This window comes from Rousettus aegyptiacus, unplaced genomic scaffold (genome assembly GCF_014176215.1).
Source record: "Rousettus aegyptiacus isolate mRouAeg1 unplaced genomic scaffold, mRouAeg1.p scaffold_m13_p_2, whole genome shotgun sequence".
NCBI lineage: Eukaryota > Metazoa > Chordata > Mammalia > Chiroptera > Pteropodidae > Rousettus > Rousettus aegyptiacus.
The window spans coordinates 47480662-47498823 of NW_023416295.1; the positions used below are offsets into that span (position 1 = coordinate 47480662).

The 18162-nt window shown below is 35.1% G+C and overlaps 1 protein-coding gene, 1 long non-coding RNA gene and 1 pseudogene across 4 annotated transcripts in view; 2 read left to right on the forward strand and 1 right to left on the reverse strand.

The window, feature by feature from the left end:
* Positions 1-18162, forward strand: part of LOC118613790 — a 67552-nt gene that overhangs the window by 42140 nt on the left and 7250 nt on the right. The window lies entirely within an intron of this gene.
* The window catches only part of METAP1D (methionyl aminopeptidase type 1D, mitochondrial), a 67744-nt gene that overhangs the window by 29289 nt on the left and 20293 nt on the right, over positions 1-18162 (reverse strand). The gene's annotated exons all lie outside the window — the stretch shown is intronic.
* Positions 4341-4454, forward strand: LOC118613907 (annotated as a pseudogene).

Consider the following 18162-nt stretch of genomic DNA (forward strand, 5'->3'; position numbering starts at 1 on the left):
CTCAAGAATCATATCCTTCCAAACACATAGGATATAGAATAGTTTTTATATTTGTGCAAAGGTGAGATGGGAGAAATCACTTTATAGAAAGATTCCACTTGGCAGTGAATACATTCCCTATAAAGCTCACTATCACAAACAATTATAAGTGTTAGATTAGAATGCTGCCATTTTTATTATCTTACTAAATAGTGTTTGGTCAATGTTGTGCCTATCCATAAACTGTTCTGTTGTCCTTGGTTACCTAGGTAACTCAGTTTGTAAGAATTTAAACATATTTGTCTTGGTGTGCAACTATTTAACAGAAATATTCTAGTGCTCACCAAACCTCATTTTTTAAATTTACCAAGAAGTCTTCTTTGCATAAAAATTCCTGTTCATTAAACAGTGATACAGGAAGAACTTATTTACATTTCAAGCACTACCAACATACATCATTTATGACAAAAAAGGCAAGCACTCCATAAAAAAATGCTCAATCACTGTCAATCACAAACACTAAAATATACATAAACCAAAGCAAACCGTGTGAACTGTATTAAATTCAGCTAAACACAGAATTACCAACAGAACAAACAAAAAAACAAATAATTATCAGTGACTCACAGCCCTATTTACACAATATACAAAATAACTTGAAAGGTGTAACCATGGAAACCTGATAAACTAAATTCAGTGCCTTTAAATTTTATATTTATTTAAACATTGTGTAAATGTCTTTATAAAATTTAAATATTTCAAAAGCAGTCAAAGATTATCTTTGTTGTCTGATCATTGATCAAAATAGTTTCAACTATAAATTAGCTCTCTTTAAAATTATTCATGGACCAAATTAATGAAACCATGATAGAAATGACATGATTTTTTTCTAATTTTTGTAAGCAAACTGTTATTTTCACAACCAGTGATTAACAATTGAAAAAACTCAACTATACACAATAAATTCCATAATAGTCAAATAATATTAAAACATGCTTTGACATAAAGACTTTTCTTAAACTCACACTGTTGCATGCAACCACCCCCACTTCCTCTAATTAACTACTAAAGCTAGTAGCTGTTTCAGCTTATAGGTGATTTTCACTGACAATTACCATTTGAATAGTTTAATATTTAATGCTATCGTCAGTCCTAATGTCTTATATTTTACTTCATAAGCTACATGAGTAAAACATTATTTTGCAGTTCAATGGCTCCAACTTAAGATGTAATGTTCAGTATGTATTTCATTATGCAGATGAGCAATGGATGTTGTTTGACATGATTTAAATGGGTCAACAGTATTTTCCTAGTCACATTAATCATTCAGACAGCTAGAATGAAAAAAGAAAAAGGCCCTGAAAACTAAAACTAGAGAATCTATTCACACGAATGACACTCACCATCGCTGGGTTATCTCGGATGTGGTTAAGGAAAAGGACGAGTTGCAGGCTTTGAACACATGTTTCATTATTTATTCAAAAACAACTTCAAGACTCTAGCTTCATTTTCAGAATCCAAGTGAACACCCCCAGTGACAGACTTCTGAGCTACCGAACTGTAATTTTTAAAAATATTAGATGGAAATCTATAATAACTTTTTCATTCAAGAAGAAAGAATAAGATTTGGGGAGCCCAGCTCCAAATGAGACTGGGCCCCAAGTAGCATCAGATGTATGGTATCTGTAAAAATATACAGCAGCACAGACGAGAACACAGCCCTCACTCTGAATAACAGTCCAGTCTTGCTTGCTGATGGCTTCTAGAAAGTACAGAAAAGGCAGGGAACTAGAAAGAGCAGAACCAGCCTCTAGAAATAGCTGCAGATTACTTGGATCCAGTATCTGATGAGGAATATTGAAAGCAACAGATGTGAACTCATAAACAACTCAGTTTCCTTTTCCTTTCGTCATCACGACTGACTTCACATTGGGTTTGACTGAGGGATGATTTGGTCTACAAGGCCAGTCAATGTGCCAGCATATTTTTCTGCACAGCCATCCTATGACTTTGTTTGTTCCATATGAATTAGGTGCTTTCTAGTAACAAGTATGTAAGCCACACACAATCGTCTCCCTCCTAACAGAAGCTCTTTAGTGGGTCTTTGGCAGCTGTGAAGAAGATAGTGTCTAGCATTAACTTTTTCATTTTCATTTAACTTTGAGAACTCGCTTCTCAAAGGTCATCCTCTCAAGTAGATGTGCTCTGCCCTCTCCTGAAACCAACCACACACAATGAGCCAGGGTCCATGAGAAGCCCATATTTTGTTGTCCTGATTTTGAAAATGGCAAATTCATGGTACTAAATATTTTTATAATAATACTAAAAAAGTAGAAACAGTAAAATGATCACTGTTGACATTCAGCAAATACATTTTTAAACATTTCTCTATGTATCCACTAATATATATTTTATAGCATATTATCATATTTTATACATATTGTCTATACACACAGTTTTATTAAACTGCTATTTTGAAAGCAATTAATTTCTCTCTGCGATATGTGGAAGACATCTGTCTCTAACAACAAATCTAGCTCTACATGATCCTTTAGAGGCCTCTTGGGTTTTTTTGGTGGTTTCACAGTATTTCTTTATAAGGATAGGTCACATAGCACTTTATTTGACCAATGATGAGAGTTTAGGGTTTTTTTTTTTTTTTTTTTGGTTTTCTTTCCTTGCATAGTATACTTTTTACTAATATAGTTGCACATGTGATCAATTATTCTTTTTAGTTTAACTTCCTAGAAGTAGATATTTTGGGTTAAGGAATATGCACAATTTTGACATATTTGCAAACCTGCTCGCCACAAAAATAGCAATTTATATTTCGAATGGTACCTATTTCCCTATCCCCTAATATTATTGTTTAAATCTCTGTCAGTCTGATAAATAAAAAAAGATATCTCGCTTTTACTTATTTTTCTTCAGATACTACTGCGGTTGAAGATCTTTCCCTCTATGTATTTATACTGTTGTGAAATCTCCATTTAGGTCTCTTGGGTTGTTTTTTCATTTATTCTTAAGAGTGCTCTGTGAATTTGTGTACGATATTGTTTCAAATACTTTTTTCAGTTTGCCATTTGTGTTTCAATTTTATTTAAAGTGTTTTTGGCCATACAATTGGGTTTATATTGAATCTGTGGATTAATCAAGGGAGAATATGATTCTTTAAATGTTTAGCTGTCTTATTTAAGAGATATCTTCATATTTACCACAGTATTCTTCATATCTCTTAGTGGCAATCTAATGTTTTCTTCATATATGTCCCATACAGTTCTTATTATTTGTTTATTCCTAGGTATTTTATATTCTTGGTTGCTATTATAAATGGATTTTTTTCCCACTATGTTTTCTGCCTGAATATTGGGCAGTAATACTAAACTTACTTTTCTTTAAAAAACTTAAGCTTTAAAAATTGAAGTATAAATACTCTGATGTTATGTTTCTATGATCCTTAATATATATATAAAAAAAAAATCAAACATACATACAGACTCACACTTTTTCCATTAGAAAGAAGTGAGAAAGGACTGACTGGGGCTAACCAGATTTCTTTTCTATCATTTCCAACTCATTCATCTTTCATGTTTTCTGTCCCAATATTACCTTTCCCTCTTCTCAAATATGAAGCACTGGACTGGGTGGGCTAACAGGTGCTAAAGTGCCAGTAAGTTAAAGCACCAAAAAATGAAGGGTAGTTTTTTTTTTTTTGGAAGGGTGTGATATTTAACAATTAAAAAAAAAAAATCCATGACCTAATTATGGGGGAGATGGGGAGAATTAGAACTTTTTAGACTTATTATTCTATATTTACTTATCTCATTTTACAGCTTAGTTTTGTTTTTGTTTTGAATTGTGTGTCTAGGTTGGGTTGAAGCAACCATAATCTTTTCAGTGCTAGTGTTCTTGTCCTGCTTCTTCCCTCATGTCACTATAACTGTACCTACAGGGACAATAGTGCCTGAATACATTGAGAAAACAGCACAGATAATTACAAAACTTCCCCTGGCCTTATAATAGTGAAAGAGACAAAGAACTTTAAATAAAAATAAATTTTAAACCAATATACCAGCCTGCTGAACAAGGACTCTATAAACTTCTAGTTCCTAGGATCTTTCTGTACTCAGTTTGACTTTCCTCTGGAAGAGAATAAGTCTTATAGTTGTAGATGGTGGGGAGAGGAGGGTGTCCTCTCTTTATTGCTCACTTAGAGCAAATGCTCTCCTGAAATATTTTTCTTCATGAGTTTCAGAACACTATTCTAACTCTACCTACAAGTTTGGAAAATCCCTATGCCATACAGTTGACAGGAAAAAAAAAAAAAGACTAACTCTTTTGCATTAAAAATATCCAATCTAGTCTACGGCCATGCCACCCTGAATAAGCCTGATCCCGACTGATCTCGGAAGCAGGGTCGGGCCTGGTTAGTACTTGGATGGGAGACCATCCAAGAAGGCCAGGTGCTGTAGGCGTAAAAAATTAAAAAAAGGGATTGTAAGCTGATATAGTCCTTGCAATCTGTGAGGTCAACCAAGGGTTGCCTCGCCTAAAAGAAAATTTAAAAAAATATTGATCCATAGATAATAGCATGGAAAAGTTCATTATACCTTAAATCTTCAATAATAAAAATTTTTAAAGTATTTAACCCAACACTAAAAAATTTTATCTTTCCAAAAGAATTCTAAGTAGGAAATGGAAGAGTAATCTTAAATCTGGGATGCTGTTTATACATGGGGAAAAAAAGCATTTAAAATGAACATTGACCTGCAGTTGTTCCTGGGCTGTAAGCAAAGTACAGCCCAGGACTAGTGTTTCTTGATGGTGGAACCATATAGTTATTCACTCATTTCTAATTCTCAGTTCACAGTCACACATGCTTCTTGGGAGTAATCCTGAGGCCCAGAGTTTTAGTTGCTCATATACTATGCAAGTCAAATTCCTAAAACATTGGAGCACAAGAGAACACAAGGCTGCATATTTCATTGTTTCTGAGTGCAGTGTGATGCAAGGTGCCAGCTGGGATCTAAAAAGTGTTTTGGGCTCAGCTATTGTGATGATACACAGGGAGGCTGAAAGTCTTCACAGGTGATCAACACTGGAAGTGTTAAAGAAACACTGCAGAGTGAGGGAAGTCCTATTTCTACCTTTGCGTTATAAAATCTGAAGTGCACATGGTATAAGGCCCCCCTGTACGTATTTCAGGGATGATATATAAAATAAGAAGGGAATAAATCCATAAAGGAGGTTGCAGTGGACTAACGTGGACAGAATTTATACTTATAACCAATGCTTCACCATTACCAAATCTACCCTACTCTTAACTCCATTGCCATGATGCTGACCTCAGAGTAATCTGAAAGACTGACAATATTTGGGTTTGGTGATTGCTAACTTCAGACCTCATAAATATTATGTAACTCTAGTCTTTTTGCCTCCAGCCAACCAGCCTGACTGCAATTTTCAGCCACAAGTGGCAAACTGACATTGAGAATTTATGAACCCTGCCATATTAGTAATGCACATTTCCTTTTGAATTATTCTATCCCATAGCCCGAAGCGGATTATAATTATCATTCCTTTTGCCACACAAGTCTGAAGATCTACAAGTGGTTCAGATAGCTTCATTAATATGTTTCAATGTTTTAGGAAGGTTGGTAAATAAAAGCCCATATATGACAAATGAAAAGCAGATGAATTTTTCATACTGGAAAAAATTTTTAACTATCTTCATTAATAAAAATTTGGTCCCAGTCACAGTGTGTCCATAGAAAATGATTCCCTTTCTCATTAGAGATATTTTTCACTTTACCATCAAAAAACCAACTGCATACAGTACAGTACACTTGAAGCGGAGTATTCGGTTAGTTGATCTAGTCCATGTATAAAGTTAGTTCTATACCAAGATAAATATGTGGTCTTAGCTGTTTGGAAAGCATTTTCTTTCATAAACGATGTGGCTAAGTTCTCAAGCTAGCCTATTTGCTTATAATGTAACTGAAATACTACATATTTGCAATGAAAACAAAAAGCAAGGAAACAGTTCAGCTGCAAGCACCTAGTAAAATATTATGTTATGGCTTTACTGAGCTAGCCTAGGAATGTTGCTGCCATTTGAAAGGTGGTTTCTAAAGGAAAAAGTGTCCCACATTGTTGGACAATTAGGAAAAGTGAAAAGTCCATTCTACTGCTTCCTACCTCCCATTCTCAGCCTCTTTCTTTCCGAGCCCCAACTGGAAAGAGGAATGGAGGCTGAGAGGCCCTGAAAGTACTAGAGAAGAAAAGAGGCCAAGTTTCATCCCTCCCCATAAAGACTGCACCAGCCCCAGAGCCAGGATCCTTGCTTCAACTTTTCCTAACTTTTAGAGCAAGGGAAAGAAATCGAGTCTGTTTTTGAAGTTTAAGCAACCCCTCTTACCTAATCCTTAGCATCAGAATGAACATCTCAAGCCCCAAAGTAGCCACTCTGAGAAGAAACATGGTGGCTCTGAAGAACTATTATCATTCTACCCAGAGTTCACCAATATGGAGAGAAGGTCTAGTTAATAACTGTTTACAACTTAGATGGAGCCAATGGAACTGGACCATCCAGCTTCAGTCGTGGTTCTGAGATTTACTGGCTGGCAACCTTCAGCAAGTCAGTTAACCTTTTTGTGTTTTAGTTTTTTCCTCTGTTAAAAAATGGGAAAATAAAAAACTGTTGTAAGGATTAAATAAGTTCATATGTATTAAGTACTTATTAGCATGGTACCTGGCACATAGCCATCAATAAGTTGAGCTATCACTCAGTATAGGTTTAATATCACTATGAATGAAGAAGGTACAAAATGTTCTCTCCTTTTTCAAAGCTGTATTATTTTTTTCTGGTATCTAGAGTAGTAGTAGTTAGATGTAACTTAGTAGGAAGACATAATTTAGCCAGTAGACATTAATACCTAGAGCCTTGAGCCTCTGAAATATTTCTACACACACACACACACCTTAAATAAAACCCAGACTTTTAAATTATAAGTGTATGTGGGTAATAGACAATAGTAAACTTATTTTATCTTGTGTTATCTAATAATACTTTAAAAGAAAGTATTTTAAAAGTCTATAAAAGTACAGGTGAGTATGTGAGGCAACAAAAATATTGATATACTACTACTAGAGAGAGTGTTGCTTGGTACAATCACTTTGGAAAACTGTCAGTATGAAGTCACTAGTTAGCTCCTAGCTATATACACAATAGAACTGCATATAGAAGTGCACTAAGAAACACACAGAGAATATTTGTAATAGCAAAAAAATTGGAAATAACCCAAATGTCCATAAACAGTAGAATGCATAAATTATAATAAATTCATATAATGGAAGACTATATAGCAACCAAAATGAATGAAGTACATCTACAGACAACAATACGGATGGATCTTTAAAATATAAAATCAAGCCAAAAGAGCCAGACACGAAAGAGTACCTACTACATGATTCTATTTATAAAAAGTTCAAAAGAGACAAAATTGAATCACTGTTTAGGAACCTATACATGGGGTAAAACTATAAACAAAAGCAAGGAAGTGAATATTATTAAAGTTGAGACTGTGATTACTGAGATGGAAGAGATTTAAACCGGGAAAGGCATGTTGGAGTTCTTCTGACAATCAGGTTTCTGTAGATAATGGTGCAAGTAATTTAAACTATTCATTCATATGTTAAACCAAGTATTTTTTAAATCAAGAAAAATAAAAAATTCACAATTCTTACTATACAGTGAAAAAACATTAATAGTATAGTTGTTTACATTACATTTAATTGACTAGGCTATGAGAAATTTGTATCTGAAAAAATTTTAAATGAATTCTTGTAATTACTCTATTACTACAAATTAATAAATACTCCATACAACCATGTAACTATATTCTTATTCAAGAACTTTTAATTGATATAATGTACATGGAACAACTATACTGTTTGCTGAAGCATAAAAAGCTACAAATTTTCTAGGGAGGAAAAGTGTATCCTTTCAGAATTTTATAATAATGATGATAAAACAGCCAATATGTTTGTAGCAATTTACATGTAGCAATGTAGCAACTTCATTCATATTATTTAATTTGGTCCAACAACCTGAGCAAAGTAAACTGGGAAGATATTCTTGGACTTAGTTTACAGGCAAAAAAACACTGAGACTCAAGGAGGTTAAGGGCTTCATCCAAGATCACAAAAGTTACGAGTGAGCAGATATAGATTTAAACCTAAGCCTATTTTTAAAACCCTTTTTAGTTATGGAAAATTTCATGCATACATAAAAGTAGACAGATTACAATAACAAACTCCCATGCATCCCCTGATCCAGCTTTAACAATTATCCACACATGCTGAGCTTGTTTCATCTATAACCATCCTCCCTTCCCACTGAATTATTACAAACCCAATCGAGACATCCCATCATTTCATCTGTAAACATTTCAGTATGTATATCTAAAAAGTGAGAATTCATTTTAATGATTTAACAATATAACCTATCGCACAGAAAAAATTAACAGTAATTCCTTAATATTAACAACTATTTGGACAGTCTTAAGATACTCCCCTTTTGTCATATTTATATAATTTATTTTTGTATTAGCTTGTTAAAATAGGATCCAAATAAGGTCTACACATTGTGTTTGATTGACATATCTCATGCCTGTTTCAATCAATTCCTCTCCCTTTTTTTCTTTCCATGTAATTTGTTGAATAAATGAATTTCTTTGTCTCTAGCATCTCCCACATTCACTAGTTGTATCTCAGTGGTGTCATTTAACATGTTTCTCTCTCTTATATTATCTATAGACTGATATTAAACCTAGGGACTTGTTTTGATTCAAATTTAGTTTTTTTGGCAAGAATATTTAATGGGTGGGGGTGTGCTGACAGCTGTCTCTCTTTTTGTGATATTAGCAACCATTGATATTAGTGCCTAGATCCATTAACTTCTTAGGGGTTTGCCAAATGGTGATATTACATCAGTCTTTTTTCACTCATTGGCAAGAATACTTCTATAAAGAAAAACTTTCTTTTATCAAATGACTTGGTCAAACTGAGGTTCAGTTCATACAGGAAATTACGGTAAAGGCTTGATTCTTTCCATCTACTTAACCAGTTTTCAGAATAGCTGGGTAAAAACCTAGTGCTTCAGTGTTCTTAATCGGAGATTAGATAAAATTTCTATCTAAAAGATTCTGATCTAAAATAGTATCTATCTCTATGTAAATGATTTCTATATGAAAGTTTGAGTCAGTGAAACTTAATTCAATTTTGAAGCAAAAATACAGGTCAGGTCCAGTAAAACTGAATTATTTTATTAATTTTTATCATAAAAGTAAAACATTACTCATCGAGACTTAATAAACCACATATCTCTCCCTCTTTTTCTTCTCAACACTTTCATTTTGGGGTGGGATAGGGATAGAAGATTAGAGGTAACAAGTTTGCAATTGAAGGGGAGAAAACTCAACTCTAAATGGATTTTTCTTTAAGAAAGAAACCCAAAACCAAAAGAAAACAGGTAAAATTAGCTATTGGAAATCATGGCCATGTGAATCAACCCTTGCTCCCCACATCTGGCAGTACTTAGACCCCCGAGGGCACACTTGGTGCCCCAGGGCACCGTTACACATGTTTGACCAGCAGGGCAACAACAAAGGACACAGAGGCTATAAAAAGAGGCAGCAGGTAACCATCAGGCCAGCCAAATGGCCGAGGCACTTTGACAAAACACACAATGAGGCAACTAGCTATTCCCATGGCTGGAAAGTCAACGAGGGAGAGCTTTATTTTAGGATTCAAATTCCACAATGCGCCTCTTTAAGTCGCTGGGTTACTTTCTTGTTTTAATCAGGTCCTCAAATCCTCCCTTTTTTTTCCAGACACTCAGTGAAAAAACATCAGGCACAAGCTGTATAGAGCCACCTTGTCTTCTTGCCAAAAACCCATCTGAGAATTCAACTAACTAGACTGTTTTCTGGACTCTACCCACAGACTGTGGAGGAAGTGAAGGTGCCAAGTTATTCCACACACACTCAAAAAGAGACGGAGACATTCACAAATGATATGGTCTATCTTATTATATCTGTTCTGCAACTTAGATGAGTATATAGGACTACCAGTTTTAAAAATGGCTCCTGCCTAAGCAGATATTTTGTAATTATATAGTAGGAACTTTGCCTTTCCCTCAGCCTAAAGCCACCTACTGGAGACGTTGGTAGGGGAGTGTCTCCCTTCTCTCCCACCAAGAATCTTTATTCTCCCCTCCTTCTCTTTACCAAGACTATTAAACCAAACCAATTCATTCCTTCTAATTTAATCTTAGTAAAACACTGGAATGATAATTCCTATTAACCTGAGGCTTTATAGGGATATTCCCTTAACCCAATGGAATGATTCTCGTAATTGGAAATTTTAAGTTCAGGACAGGCGGTGGGGAAAATATTTTGGGGCAACTGGACCTATCCAGTGATTTCAGTTAAACCATTGTTGATTTGTTTCATAAAAATGAAGCTTGGGGAGGGGGGGAGACTATAAATATCTTGTCTCTCCTTCTAGTGAAATATTCATGAATTATGAATTTTTGAAAATGATAAGAACTTAAGATAAAATAATTCTAAATGTCATTCATAATTATTCTTCAAAATAAGTTCTTAAAACTGAGCAAGGGGAAGATTTTTTTGATGAATGACATATACATACGTGTGGGTGTTTAATTATGGAATTAAGACATCTTTTAACAAATGGATCACATACAATTAAATATTTGGAGAAGCTAAGTATATTTTTATTTTTAAGTACAGAAGAAAGTTAAACATAAGATTTTATTAAGAAACAGACTATTTTTCGCTAACTGATGTTGCTATAGTATCTACAATTTAAGATAAAAGGCAGAAAGGTAATTGATGACTGCATTACTATTGTTCGTGACTTTTTTACAAAACCAAAAGCATATAAAAAAATTTGAATTCAGAAAGATAATTTCAAATGCTGTAGGCTGAGGCCAGGGTTCATGGCTTAAGAATGCAGACAGCAGTTTTGTCTGGGGTATCCTTCCTGTAATATGATAGCGATTTGTTACACATCTTCAGATCCCTTTACTTCTCACTGGGCTTCGTTTGTTTCCATCTCTGCAATATGTTTTTTTTTTTCTTCTTTTTGAAATGTAGACTTAAAAATGAGCTAAGTCCAGGTTCATAAGTTTGAGGCAGTTATTTTTGTGCACTATCGTTTCTTCACTCACCAGGTATTTTGGAAAATGTTTGCCATAGATGTCTATACAATGGGGGACTCTAAGACCAGAAAACATTATCCCTATCTCTGTTTTATTATAATAGTGACAGTTTCTTCTATTCAAGTTTTTGCTTGGGTTTTATAAGTGAGCTAGAACTAAAAGATGCTGGAGTTTTATAGTTCAAGGGTTTTCAGGTGTATTTTTCACAATAATTAAACATTTTAAAAGTGAATAAGTACATTTATAATCACTGACAATAGTAAGCTGTATTTTTAAAGGCGACACATTCTCCGTGAAATTTATTGAACATCTCTTGGTTTGTTATAGTTTCACCATGTACTTCTAGTCTAATTCTTATTCTTCTATTTTCCTTCCTTGTTCAAGCTGTGCTGTATCTAGAAGACTAAAAATAGCCTGTAAAATTGCTTTAACAATAAATACATGGTTAAAGTAACAAATTAATCATGATAAGTTTAAGAGAAAATCAAGAATCAAGTTAGCATGTGGTTTTAATGTTCTTAAATTATGGTGAATTTGGACCTATAATGAACATGAAGAATAAGCACTGTCCTCCCTTTTTTATCCCTAAAAAGATGATTTTCTGTCATAGCTTCAAATTCTTATATATCTAAATCTATTTGTCATGCAGTTCATAGAAAAGCAAACTTATTTCTTTCTTTACAAATCTTCCTTTCAGAGATGCAAGTTGCAGATCATGTCTAGTATGATATCATTAAAAATACACAGACATTTGCACATACATAGAAGAAAAGTCTAGGTGAAGATTATTACTACGTTTTCCTGCTTACAATTCTTCAGTATTTGTCACTGCTTTTAGAAAATAATTCCAATTTCTCAAAGACTTTGAGGCCCTGAGTGGTCTGGCCCCTGCCTACTTTTTTGGCTTCCTCAACTCTCTGTTCTGCGCCTCACTGCTGGTCAGCCACAGGGGTCCCCTTTCTGTTCCTCGGGGGCGGCGGGGGTGGCGGGGGTGGGGTGGGGCATACTAAGTCCTGTCTCGGCTTTGCATTTACTCTTTCACCAACTCCTCACATCACTGGTTCATTCATACCCTTCAGGCCTTATCTCAAATGTCACTCCATCAGAGGCCTTCTGGGAGCACTTTCTCTAAAGTGGTCTCCCCAGTTACTCACCCCCTCTTAACTTTGTTTATTTCCTTTGAATCACTTTTCCCACTATTATATGTTTGTCTAATTGTGTCTTCTTGTTTCCCCTACCAGAACGCCAACTCCACCAGGTCTAAATTCCAGCACCTGTCATAGCAGTTGTTATATCTGTCCTCTTTCTTTAGGCCTCTTCAGCCTGGTAAAATCTTTAGTACTTTGCATCTGGATTTTCTTCTTTCAGGGTTTAATTTTTACAATTCGGATTTCATTTTCCTGTTAAATGACTTATCCACATGAGCAAGCACCAGTGAGTGAAAAGTATGGTTAATTCATTTGCTATCTGAAAAGCTGGGGATGAGAAAACCTCATGCAGACTTTAGGGTAAATGACATTTGTAGATAAATTAAAAATGAAGAAAATGATTTTTTTTGAAATTATAATGTAAGTCAGAAGGGAAAATCAACACACAGAGAAACATATATATGTGCCTACATATGTATAACATTGTAGGTACATACAGTTGGCCCTCTGTATCTGCGGGTTCTGCATCCTTGGATTCGACCAACTGTGGATTGAAAATACAGCTGACCCTTGAACAACATGGGTTTGAGCGGCGCAGGTCCACTTACACGATGATTTTTTCAATAAACTCAGCAAATGTATTTTCTCGTACTTATAATTTTCTTAATAACATTCTTTTCTCTAGCTTAACTAACTGTAAGAATACAGTATATAATACATATAACATACAAAGGATGTGTTAATTGGTTATGTTACTGGTGAGGCTTCCAGTCAACAGTAGGCTATTAAAAGTTAAGCTTTGGGGGAGTCAAAAGTTATACGAATTTTCAACTGCTCAAGGGTTGGCACTTCTAATCTTTATGTTGTTCAAGGGTCAACTGTATTTGGGAAAAAAGTTACACTATTGCTGACAAGTTTTATCTAGTTAGGCCTACAATGTTTGTATCTGTACTGAACATGTGCAGACATTGTTTTCATGATGTTATTCCCTAAACATTATAGACTAACAACTATTTACATAGCATTTACATTATATTAGGTATTATAAATAATCTGAAGATGATTTAAAATTTATAGGAGGAAATGTGTAGGTTATATGAAAATACTATGCCACTTTATATAAGGGACTTGAGCATCCGAGGATTTTGGTATCCATGGGGGTCCTGGAACCTATCCTCTGAGAATACCAAGGGACCTGTCTTGGCTCTGCATGATCAAATATATGCACACATATGTAATATATATGTATATACATATATATTTGATTACCTATAAATATCAGATGACACCTGATGGCTAACTCTAGACACAGAGATATATGGTTGTGTGTTATTAGGTTGGGAGTTCTCTAGTGTTTATCATCTACTCCAGTGCTGGCTCAGTGTCTGGCATATCATCAATAATTAGTATGTGTTTGTTGAACAAAGGAATGAACTCATTCATTCCCAGTTCTTGGAGTGATTTTGGCATATCCCACCTCATTCTTGTAGACCCCTTCATACTGCTCTGAAAAGGGGAACAGGTGTCGGGAACCAATGTAGTTATTGCTATAAGTAATAATTGTCTGCCCTAATTCAGAAACCTCATGTTTACTTTCAGGACAAAATCAATAAATATAGTATTAAAAACTCATCCCCTTCACTTCAGGATAGGATGGTGGTACAGAATTGGTGGCTCTGGCTCACTTGTACTTGTACCAGGTCAACTTGTCTGCAACTCTGGTTTCATTATAGGGCCTCAAACTTTATATTGAATTCTGTGGTCATTTATTCATTTTAACATGTCTCAGGAACTGAAATAAATGTTGAAGACATTTTCAAGATTACTGTATTGTGAAAATGAGACTAAGATGTGAAAGCAAGAAAGCTTTTCTGTTTTCTGTAGCAAACACAATATCTAAGTAGGCAGATATGGGTTCACTGTGAAAGCTTTAAAGGTTCACTTAGAAAATCCATGATGAGAGGGAGAAGGTTTTTCTATGAGTTACTTACTAAATTAAGACATGGGGCTGCCCCTAAGAAAAAATGGATCTTGGCAATGATCCTCAATAGCTGCTAACATGACAAAAGTAGAGACAAGTCATGTGCCTCTTGATGGAAGTATATGACACTACCCATGAGGTATTCTTACAAAAAAAAAAAAAAAGAACTTTAATCAAACTTCAGAATGAAAGTGATAGAGTTTATAGGAAATACAGGGGAAAGAAAAATGGTAAATGAAATAATTGAGATTCAATCAGAAAATCTAGACTGAGAAAGTCTACAAATTACCTGGTTTCTTCAACAAATAAATCACAAGAGGGAAAAAAAAAAGAAGAAAAGGGAACCTATATATTAAAAGATTAAAGAGACACATCAATCAAATGCAATGTGTGGACTGTGTCTGATTCCTGATTCCAACAAATAAACTGAAAAAAAAATTCAGGAAATCTATAAACTGACATATTTGAAGCTAAGGAATTATTCCCAAATTTTATAAGGTTTAATAATGGTGTATTTTTAGAGTACTTATATTTTAACATTTTAGAGTTGCCTACTAAAATATTTTTGGACGCAATAGTATACCTAAGATCTGTTTCCACAGATGATCTGTGGAGGAGGAATATAGGGAGCAGATGAGCACAGAAGTGAACCAAGATTTTCAAGTTGGAGGATGGGTCCATGGAGGTTCATTATACTAGTCTCTACTTTCGTGTACATTTAAAATTTTTCCCCTAAGGAAAAGCTAAAAAAAAATGTAAGATTTTATGAGCTACCACAGTACCCATCAAAACACATCTACACCGGTTCTCAAGTGGTTCAATATCTGCAGCAGTATCACATTGAATGTTTATGAAAATACAGATTTCTGAGCTTTACTCCAGACTTACTGATTCAGAATATCCAAGTACAGGAGCTAGAATCTCTACTTTAACAAATGAAATGATTTTTACACACACTAAAGTTTCTTATATAAATGATTCTTATAAATACTAAAGTTTAAGAACCACTGACTGGGCATTTTGTGTTAGCTTCATTTCTCATTTTCCAAATGAGGAAACCAAAGGATGAAGACAAATGAACAGATCAGAGTTCACTTTGAGACTTGGAAAGAATTGAGATCCTTGTGCCTCTACAATCTTGGCTTTCCAATTTATTGTTCAACAAAAACTAAGCAACATGGTTTAAAATATATTTTCATTAGCTTTTAAAAATTTGGTTCAGATTACACCAGAACCAATTTACTCCTTTGAAGCTTCATGATTAGCGCACACACACACACACATTATTGTAGGGGTCCCATATAAGATATCTTTAAAAAGAGAACTCTATCAGGATGTAAGAGATAGCTTGGCATTCTGATAAAAGTGGAGGTGTTTATGGCCAAATCACTGGAATTTGGCTGAAAACCGAAAGCCCATTTTCATTCGATAGGGCCTTAGTATAAGGCATATAGCAGCAGGTCACCTGCTTGCCATTCGTGAAGGTTGTGTGTCAGAAGGCCATGTCGTTTCCCATCATGAGGGTTCTGGAAGCCAACTTTTATCTGCCCAGAGAGGTCACTGGTCGGGCTACATGGTTTGGGTTTCTCAGAGCTCTTCTTATTTGTAAGAACATCCTTGGCTTCTATGTTTGGTAATGGCCTTTCCAAAGGTAACTAGAGAAAGTACAAGGTGGCACATTTTTCTATTTATCTAACTGGCTACATTCACACCCCTCCCCCTCTTCGGTATTAATCCAAGAGGTTTGGTTTTGAATTAAAAATGGAGGTACACAGATCCTTTAATGAACAAAAACCAGCACCTTCATTCCCCCCCCCCAACATTTTATGAAAATTTTTAAACATACAAAAATATTCAAAGATTTTTATGGTAAACAAGCATACCACCTAGATTCTATAATTAGCATCTTACTATATTTGCTCTTTACCCCATTTCTAAACATTCCAGCATCCATCTTTTCTTTTGCACATACATTGCAAAGTAAGTTTCAAAGATCAGTAATCCCTCTCCTATATTTCAACACACATATCATTAACCAAACTTCAATGTGTTTAGAGTTCCTTTTTAGTGTGTTTTGAGTAAAATTTCTACACTATGATATACACAAATCTTAAGCATATCATTTGATGAGTTCTGACAAAAGCATACACCTGTGTAACCAAACACCTATCAAGATACAGATTATTACCAACATCTTGGGAAGTTTCCTCTCCTCTCTACCCAGCAAACCCCACCTTTACCCAGTACCTATGGAAACAGGTGACCTTATGCTTCCACATCATCTAGTATAAGGCATATAGCAGCAGGTCACCTGCTTGCCATTCGTGAAGGTTGTGTGTCAGAAGGCCATGTCGTTTCCCATCACCTTAGGCCACAGAGAGATTAATTACTTTTCTTAGATCACATGAACATGACATGAGAATAAAAATGCCAAACCCTGACGAGTTTCATGCTTTTCCCATTTGACTATATACCAAAACTTCATTTCAAAATTTCATGTCACTTCTAAATTAAATTAAAATCAAGTTTGTAATTTCTGTTTCCAAGCAAATAGATAATTTTTCTATAATCTTTTATCCAGGCAAACCTAAAGGAATAGCTACTATAAAGGAAAAGAATCATAAATGCATTTTAAAAAGAGACTAAAAATAATTCACATAGGAAATGCAATTAAGTTTAATTACATTGAATGTTAATACTCCCCCTGCAATCATAAAAACAAATGTTCGAAATATATCCTAATGGAAGGAAACGCCCCTAGTATATTACACAGCTAAAAATAATACATTTGCTTAATATTTAAATTTTTATTATTATTCTAAATCTAATACAACCCAGATATATTTTTTTACTCATGCAAGCAAATGCAGTGATGTTATGAAGATATTCTTAGAATACCTGAAAACTACCAATAAACAGCATCTTTTTTCTTATTTGTTTAATAACTGCTGTCATTCTTTTTGTAAGCAGCAATCACAAGATGTCAAACAAATTCTGCCTTGACTGTGGGTACTGATAGATGTCTCTGCTTGTTTTTATTAAAAACAAAAAATTTTCCCTGCATTAATTGCCAACATGGGGAAAGCGGGAACGCTGCTGGGATGTTCACCAGCCTCTGGGCAAGCAGAGATGCAGCACAGAAAACCACAGAGCAAACGCGAATGCTGAATACCGGAACACATTTTTCTTTAACTCCCTTGGGGACCCAGGGGCTCAAAGTCTTAGATTCCCTTAAAGGGAAAAGCAGGAGCATGCAAGGGGGCAGAGTGGGATCATGTTTATCAGTCACAATAGTTCATCTGGGCCTGGATCCAGGTAGTCTGCATGTCTAAATTTGATGAAATATAGGCGCCACCAGGTAACAGTAGTGGTTAGGGAGCTTGCCAGAAACCTGTAACTCAAAACTGAAAAATGAAATTAAAAGACTACTTAGGCCTGGCAATTTCTTTCTTCAGGATGCAATAACTGAAAACTACAGAGTTGAAAGAACAGACAATTCTTATGTTTTAAAATTTCTTCTTCCTAAAGTGACACAACATCTGGGCCAGAAAAATATACAAAAATAGTTTCAAACTTGCATTTCAATACTGTTCAGGAGAACTCCCCCTCTTCTTTTTTCTCTTCTCTACATTCTGCTGGGGGTGGGGGGTGGTTAGCCTATTGCAGGGAGCAGAGGCCTGGAGAGGTCTTGGGTGTATCTGGAGGGCAGGTATGAGGGCAATGGTGGAGGAGCAGACGCCTGACCCTGTCCTGTCAATAAACCTTAACCTCGACCTGCCAGGTCCCTGAGCTGGCTATTCTCTGTCTAG